The sequence below is a fragment of the Acomys russatus genome, chromosome 9, assembly GCF_903995435.1.
Source record: "Acomys russatus chromosome 9, mAcoRus1.1, whole genome shotgun sequence".
Classification (NCBI taxonomy): Eukaryota; Metazoa; Chordata; class Mammalia; order Rodentia; family Muridae; genus Acomys; species Acomys russatus.
The window spans coordinates 47,959,034-47,968,092 of record NC_067145.1 but is presented as its reverse complement, the minus strand read 5'-3'; the positions used below and the strand labels follow the sequence as shown (position 1 = coordinate 47,968,092).

Genomic DNA, 9,059 nt, shown 5'->3' with positions numbered 1-9,059 from the left:
AATTACTGGTAAAAGGATATTTGCCATGTTTTTCAAATTATTCAGTCAGCTATAACCAGGGATGGTAAAGTTTAGAAATCAACAGAGATTGTTGAAAGGGATAATGTATCAGTCAGTAAAATAGGAAATTTTAATAGAAACCACTTTGCAAACTCTCCTCTGGTGATTGTTGTAATTGGAGATGCTGAATTGAAAATGTGATAAAAGTGTTCAGCAACAGGCCGCGTGCCAGCGTTCAGAATGAAGCTAACCTGGCACCTTACAGCATTAGCTCTTTCGAATGTTCTATCACTCTGCTATTTGCTCACGAGCTCATTATTTTCTTTATACAGTAATGCTGGCAAAAAATTTGATCTGACCATCTCTTACTGCAAGTTCCCTTAAATACACAGCCACTGGCAATATTGCTGTATGCATATTGAGCAAGCTGACAATAAAACTGTATTTTAGTAATGCGACAGCTTCACATTTTCAGTGAGAAAGAACTGTAGTCATTGGAGTGTGAAGACGATGTGCGTGCTAGTGCAGAATGGTAGTGCCTTGCATGTTAAACGTTTAAATCCTTAGTTAAAAGAGTCACAAATGCTTCCAAGTGAATAGCACACACTCTGACGTAATTCCTTGAAATCAGTCCCAGTAACTCTCTCCTAGGCGTTTGTGTTCCAAGAGAATTAAAAGATGGTGAGTGTGGTAATATCACGGTTTTCCATTTTGTGCTCTTATGGGTTTTGTTTGTGTGTATGGTGTGTGTGTGTGTGTATTCATTTATTACCTAAATGTTTTCAGAAAAGAGAGAGAAAGAACATGCATGGACTTGGGTGAGTGAGAAGGATCTGGGAGGAGCTAATAGAGGGGGAAACGTGATCAGAATGTACTATTTGAAAATAAAATGTTTTGGGAAAGTGAGCAGCCTGTCTTGCCAGTTTCCCAAAATGAAAAAGCCTGATAAAAAGGCAGAACAAACTCAGGTCTCAGCTTGTTAAACATGTTTTCTTTTGTCTGTTATTCAAGAAAAAATGACAGTGAGGCTAGAATTCCAGAAGGCGTGGCCTCTCCAGTTGCTGTGTAAGAGCAAACCATATACCAGTCTTCATGGTGTGGTTGGCATTCCTTACATATGATGACACGGACAAGAAAAAATGTTATGGCTCTTATTGGGCCACACTCTGAAGATCTCTTCAGTTTCTCTTCAGGAAGTTTCACAATGGCGATTCTACTTTTGTGACAGATGTGCAGTAGAATTGACCATATGCCTATAAATAACCTTGTACACAGAGGCCTTAAACCACATAACATCCCTGCCGTCAGGTACTCCTTATGGATTTTGGTTTGACAAAAAGTACTGAGGCTGGAGTACAAAGCAGCACATCATCTCATACAGAGGAGACAGAAGCCTCACCGGCACGTCCCAGTGCACTGACAACTCCGCTTTGAGCAGTGACCAGGATGACATGGAATCTTTAGGATGTGTCCGATGTATTCCAATAGAACCAGGGTGGCAGGCAAGGGATAAAGGCTGCAACAAAGACACAAACCTATGAAAAGATTAGTGAAAAGATCCATTGCTGTTGAAGTTTTGTGTAAGGGGCTTCTTGCAGAATTTGCCATGTACTTAAATTACTGTCTTGGGCTGTTCTTTGAGGAAGCTCTGGGTTCCAGGTACCAGAGGCAGCTGTTCCACATCCATTGCAGGACCCGGATCCACCACCATTTGATTGGGCAGTGTTAAAACATAAAGTGCCACAGCAGGCAGGTTCTTCCAGAGGGCAGGTTCAGCGGGCCCAACCCCCAACAGGCAAGCAAACCGACCAAACCAAGCATAGCATGAACACTGCTTAAGATTGCATTGAGGGAGAGATGTGGTGGAATTGAGGAGTGGCACAGCTTTGTTTCTTCCCAAATGTAAAAATTGTAGTTTATTTGTACAGTTGCCAGTGCTGTGGACAACCATTTTCTTTGAGTAAAGAACTTAGTATTTGTATGAACAGGCTCTGGGTAGCACTGCTGATGCTGATGCTGAGCTGCAGCTGCTATTATGGTAAATATTAACTGAGGGAGCCAAACACGGTGTCTGGATTTCTACAGCATTTTCATTCCCAAGTGGAAAAGTTGACTAAATGGTGAAGAAACTGTGCATATGCCATTTTGTTGTTGTTGTTAACAGCTTTGGTTTTGAACTATGGTGCTTTGAGATCTCATTTCAGAAGAACAGCAGGAACGGTCTTCAGCCACAGCTGAGATGGCTGGTAGAATGCACAATCGTGTGTTCTTGGGGGTTTCCACCCCCGGGGCTTGTGAGTTGTGAGTTATAACATTCATTAAGTGGTTGGCATCTCGGTTGCAAACCAGCTGATATGGGAGCCACCACAGCTTTCAGTATTTGAGCACTTGAAAGATTGTGCTTGCTTACCTGTGTTAGAAATATCAGTGCCTGGAGTGAAGAATGGAGAAAACAAAATGTGGTGACTAATAGATTATTCTTAGAACCTTGCTTGAACTCCAGAATATTCTTGGTATTACAAAACAAAACCATATTTGTCACAGGAAATAAGTTACTGTCTTATGATTGAATATGTATGTGTGTTGCCTAGATAAATTTAATCAATGTAAATATTTTTAAAAGTCAATTAAAAAATAAAAGATGGTATGGTAAATGCCTGTAATCCAAGAACTCCAAATGTCAAGGAAGGCACATCGTTGGAAGTTCAAAGCCAGCTTGGTAACTAAATTGAAGGCCAGCCTGATCTACCAGTGAGAACCTGTCTCAAAATTTCAAAACAAACAAACAAGCAAGCAAACAAGTAAACAAAAACAAAGCTTATCATTTGTCATGTGTCTTCTCCTCGTCTGTTTGTGTCTTGATAGCTAGTTTCTTTGTATTAATGAAGGAAATTGTTTGTTTACAGTTATTAAAAATTATGGTTGAAGCCACCATAAATATTCATGTGTAGAGTTTTGTGTGAATTAAGTTTTCATTACCTTGGGCTAAATACATACAAGTGTGATTGATGGATGTTTTCAATGAAGTTGAACTTAATTTTTCTCTTCATAGACTATGCTTTTGTTAGCTTAGCCATCACCAACCTAAGATCATTTTGGTTTTTCCCTGTGCCTCATTTTCTGGAAAAAATTATAGTGTTTTGTGTTTAGGCCTATTATATCTTTTGAGTTCACACTTGTGAAACTTGTAAAAACTCTGTCCAGCTATATTTTTGTGCATGTCCCAGCATCCTTTGTTGGAAACACCACTCTGTGGCTCTGGAGTTGCGAGGGTCTTTTGTGGAAGGCCAGTTGACATATTTGTCAGGGCTATTATGGGATGTTTAGGCCATTTGTTCTTCTCTGTTGATCTATTTGCCTTTTCCTGTCTGTCCCCTGCTGACTTTATTGCTGTAGTCTTACACTACGTTGATGCCGGGTGGTGCCAGCTCCCGACCTGCATTATATCAGCAGTGTGTTTCTATTTAAGCTCTTTGTACATTAACTGGTGCTTCTAAAGTTTCTGTTTGATAATACCCATATCTTTGCCTTGTCTGCAGTGTGTTTTTGAGGCTTGCCTTGTTACCAGTCTGCGTTTCTACTTTTCAGTACTGTCTTGACATGTTTGGTTGATAGACAGCATAAAAGAAATGGAAGTGAACAGGCCCCTGGTTCCAACTTCTCTGCTGACTGAACCGGAAATTTCATGTCTGCTGTTGGGTGAGCAGCAAATGTTTTCCTCTGCTAGGAACAAAACCCAGGGCTTTGTGTATGCAGCTGGGGACTCTACTGCTGAGCCTCACTTCAGCCTTTGTCTCTCTGTCTCCCTGGGAAAAGGGTCTGAACAGAGACAGATTCACGTGTTCAGTGCTCCCCGCTGTGATCCATGTTCCACAGAAGGCTGGTTGATGTGGTTCAGATTGGGGCAAGCAGACCATCTTGTGTTCTTGGGGAGTAGGTCTGGGTCTTTCCGAGAGCATCTGGACAGCAAACCTCTCAAGGGCTTCTCAACTTTCCACACTTCTTCACCCCAGCAACAGCTGATGTTGAGGAGCCCCTCCCTCGCTATGAAGGATAGACTGGGCTGGGATTGGTTAGATTCTAGGGCAAAGCCTCTTTAGCTAGAATCAGGTAAAACAGTTCTTGCTGAGGACAGGCCATCGCTAAGTGGGGTGGAGAGCGGGTTGGGGGCGACTGTAGGGCTCAGTCAGAGGCTGCTTTTCTCCTTCCTGCTCTGGACTGTCCTCCACTCTTCACCCTGAGACTTGACCATCTCCCTGGGTAAGACTCACAAAAGTCAGTCTTCCTCAGGACAAGTTCCGAGTGTATACGTGTCCTTCAAGTTTGTCTCATAGTGTCTGTATTTACCTTTTTTAGTTTTCCTTTCAGCTGCTGGCCTCAGAGAGCTCTCATCTCAGAATGTACCCCCCCGCCCCCGCTTACCTGTCCCTCCAGCTTTTAGGACAGCTTTAACTGAGGGTTTTGAATTTATTATCTCTAGGATCAATATTCAGATATTTTAGAAGACTTCCTAAGTACTGTTCCCAGCATATGTTAGATGGTTTTGACTGAATGAGCCATGTAAACATTCTTCATGAAAATTATGTACATGCTCTATTGATTATATTTACATCTGATCTACATAGAAGGACACATAATTTTCAGGATGCACAGAAGAATATAAGGTTTTAATAAACCGATGTGTGTGGGGAAAGGTGAGGAACATGGTGAATCTGTCCACTTATAGTTGCTAACTCCACACACATTTTCAAGCCTCTAAATTGTAGAATTTCCTTTGTTTCCATAACCTTTGACCTTATGAACATAGCCTTGTCTGTGCGGTTGTTTGCAATACAAATATGCAGTTCCTTGTTCCACTCAGTCCACACCCACCACACCTCTTAGCTGCTGCCCCTACCACATCTAATGCTGAGCCCAGGGGTCAGGCAAATACATCCCTACTTGCACATACTGCCTTTTAAACTAGGAGACCCACAGCCCCTTAGGCAAAGCCAAGGGAAAATGCCAGTAGATCTGTAACAAGTGCGCATCGCCACAGCGTCCTCTTTCCCTTCCTCTTGGCCAAGCTGCCAGGATCAGACTTCCCATCCACAGGCCCAGTGTCTCTGGGATTTAGGAGTGATGCCTTGTTTTGTTTCATGCCCTGTGGGTTCTCTCTTCCCTGTCCCATCTGCCTCACTGTACAGAAAGCTCTCACGATTGGATTAGAATGAATCCCAGTCAGTGTCAATGGAGTTCTTAACAGCCTCACTCACTCACTCATTGCATTCCTATTACATTGCCTGGGCTGCTCAGGACACTTTTTGCAATTGTTTTGCAGTTACAGACTCTGCTGTCATGCTTGTATCTGCATGTAGGGCTGTGTACCACATGGTGTATCCCTTCTTAGAATGTCCCTTGTCTTCTGGTGAAGCTTTGATTGTGATCTGGTGGTCTGTTGAGGAGGGAGAAATCGCAATTGAGATATTTTTTACTGAATTCTTCAGGGCCTCCTCTGTTCACTCTTTTGCTTTCCAGTGTTCCAGAGACATCTATAAGTTTGAAAGAAAATAACATCAGCCAATGTAATAATAAATTCTTAAAACATGTGCCCCCACCCCATTCTAGCTATTGCAACAACTTCCGGCAAAATATCCAGTCTGGACTAATCCAGTTACCATCCTTCACTAGACTTGTGGTCTAACTGATGAGTTTTGTGAAATAAACAGACTTAAATCACAAATGCTACCCTGATAGATTAATTTAATCTCCAGCTTGCTTGAAATGTCAGCAGTTGATTACACCACTGCTTACTAGACTTAATGTTTTTAGTATTAGATTTATTTACTTATTTAACCCTCTGTGTGCGTGCGTGCGTGTGTGTGTGTGTGTGTGTGTGTGTTTGCATACCTTCACGGGATATCACATGTGGAAGGAGGTCAGAGAACAACTTTTGAGAGTGGGTTCTCTCTCCTACCATGTGGGTCCTGAGGAGTCACACCCAGATCTTCAGGCTTGACAGAAATCACCTTTAACCTCTGTCTAGTTTGGCATTTTTGAAGTTACTTTCCATCCATGCATCTTCTGAGATCCACCCAGTCTTTTCCTATTTTACTATCCACTCTTTAGTCTTCATTTTTCACATTATTTATTTAGTGTGTGTTTGTGTATATATGTAGACATGCGTCAGAGTATATATGTGGAGACAAGAGGACAACTTGTGGGTCTAGGGATCACAATCAGTTTATGGTTTAACCCACTGAGCCATCTCACCAGCCCTCCATAGCTTCCCATATTGGCTTATTCACAAACTTCTGCCTGAGTATTAAATAGAGAATCCTTGCTGTTTGGCCCCGAGTCATCTTCCCTTTTCCTCGTCTCACTATATGATGGAAATTTCTAGACTCTCTTCCGTACCCTGACATCTTCTGAGTTCCAGATGGACACAAGCTATTAGCTACATTGCAGATCAATTGTTGAAATATGCCATCTATCATGTAATTGTGAGGATTTAATCTGAGAAATAGAGTCTTCTGTGATTTTTGTCACTGTGTGAACATCATGGAGTCTGGTTACATGAGCATTTGCGGTGATGTCACTAGGTAACATAACCTTAAGAGGACAGAATTGCATAATGCAGTCACTCGTCACCAGACAAGTTGCTTTGCGATACATACCTGTATTCAAATATGAAGTCCTCATATTGCCCCACCTCATCTCCTCTTTCTCCTTATTATCATCATAGGTCCTCAGCAGTGAATAGTAGCTTCTCTGAATTTTTCATGCAGAAAACTGGAGCATCAAATAATCTATTTCCCTTTCAAGTGTACAAATGTTTCCAGTGCCTTCAAGATGTAACACACAAGTTACTATTAGGGGAATACACTCTCTGGTTATTTTAGGATTCCATAGATGAGACACTCGAGAGAAAAGGTAGCTTCATTATTTATTTATGTTCATTCCAAATGACTTTATAGTTTGAAGTCAAATGTGTACTTATAAACATGTCCTCTGGCAAAAAGAGCCATCTGTGAACATTGCTTCATGAGAGACTCTGTGAGATGGAGTCTAGACAAAGCTTAGAATTTGGCCTCTTAACCTCGTCTTTTGCCTTGAGTCCCACACTAGGGTGCGAAAGTGTGTGTGTGTGTGTTTGTGTGTGTGTGTGTGTGTGTGTGTAAGTAGCTAAGAAAGAAAGAAGTGACCACAACACCTGCCTGCATAGTTGGATTTACTGGGAGTAAATAGAGAAGATCTTACTTTGTACCCTGTTACATAGTCACACAACAGAATATTGAAAAAAAAAAAAAAACCCTAGAGACTCTCCACATGAAAGTTTAATATTTTCTTCCCTCTAAACTCTATTTCTTTTATTCTAGTTTAAACTGGTAAGGTTCCTACCTGGATCCTGCAGTACCAGGTTTTTTTTTTTTTTTTTTTTTTTTTTTTTTTTTTTTTTTTTTTTTTACTGTTTTTCTTTTTTAAACAAAGAATTTAAAGGACCTGTCAAGTTCCTCATCTGTGGTCTTTACTCATCTGTGTTCTCTGAATAGTTGCGCTGCACAGAGATCTTCTTCCATAGAATGCCTTGACAATGAGGCTGACAGACAGGGACAGGGCATACGTGTACTGAAGGGTCTGCAAGAGTCATTGCACTGGGTTATCATCCCAGGCACGCAAAAGGCAGACTCAGTTGGTGTTACAACTTGCAATAATGGCACACAAACAACCATGGAGCATCTTTAGTTTGTGGGGATATAAACATTGTTTCCTTGGTTGTGAACATGTTTTCTTTCTTTTTCTCCAATAGTCTTTCACTGTGTCTTCTCATATCAACGAATTCTTCTCTAGTCCCCATGTGCCATAGCGGCTGTTGTTATTTGGAAAGCATCCTGAGTACTGTGATTTCCTTAAGAAACTCAGAAGTGTTTTCCCACTGATGTTAGGGTATAGAGATTCATACTAATGCTGCAAGAACTGGCTTGGATTTACTTGACCAGCCATGTGGGGCAGGCTTTCTCTTCTCTTGGTAGAGTTCAGACCATTTGTGTTATCTATTCCAAGGCAGAGCCTTTGCACAGGTTTCCCCTTCACCCTTTGGTGAACTCTGATAATTCATTTTAACACTTTCTTAAAACATAACATTCCCCACTCCCATCCTTTCCCACAAATTACAGTAAGTCTGCATATATGCATGCGTCTGTCTATCTATCTATCTATCTATCTATCTATCTATCTATCTATCTCTTCATTCCTGAACTTATACTTCATGGAATTACAGATTCACTGATGTCCCTTACTACTTCTGCCATTTTCATGAGGATAAAGGCATTACCTTGTGTTTCCAGGACAGACTCCAGGAAAGAATACAGTATGCAATTGCTTAAGGAAAGAGCCCTATGAATAAGTCATCAGAGAGTTGAGGAGGGATGTTTGAATCTGTAGACTCAAAGTTTCTTAGCTGAAAAGGAAAAAAAAAAGCCATTGGCAATAGGATTATAAAAATACAAGAGAACTAGAATTCTCACAACATGTTAACATGTTAAAGAGAAGAGCTCGGGAGCATTTCATGCTTTTGTATCAGTTTTAAGCTACTGCCTCGGTCTAGTTCACCTTTGTTCACTACCCCAGAGACCCAAATCTCATTATGTACCTTATTTTCTATTTGCCTTTCTGGTAGTCACTGATTTGATTGGTGTCTTTACACTTTTTGTTGTTTGTTTGTTTGTTGTTTTTCTGGAGTTCTTCTATGATAGGAGCTGTGAAAATGTGTGACTTTGGTAGTCGGCCACTCTGACTTGGAATAATGACTTCAAGCCTCATCCACTTTGTCACATTTATCAGTACTAAATTTCTTTGAAAGGTTGAATAATATTCCATTGCCGTTTATATCTATTCTGTAGCGTCTTTATCTTTAACTACATTATCTATGTCCATATTTTAAAATCTGTGCCACAATTATCTTTCCATAGAATTTAACTTTAAAAATGATATATATTCTTAATTTGTTTGAAATAGTAGTATATCTGTTTACACAGAATTTATAACTATCTAGAGTTTCTGCGTAGTCAAAAAATAAG

The 9,059-nt window shown here is 40.7% G+C and overlaps 1 pseudogene; it reads left to right on the top strand.

Moving 5' to 3' along the window:
• The first annotated feature begins 1,019 nt into the window (after positions 1 to 1,019).
• On the top strand, positions 1,020 to 1,839 carry LOC127193635 (casein kinase I-like; annotated as a pseudogene).
• Positions 1,840 to 9,059: the final 7,220 nt, after the last annotated feature.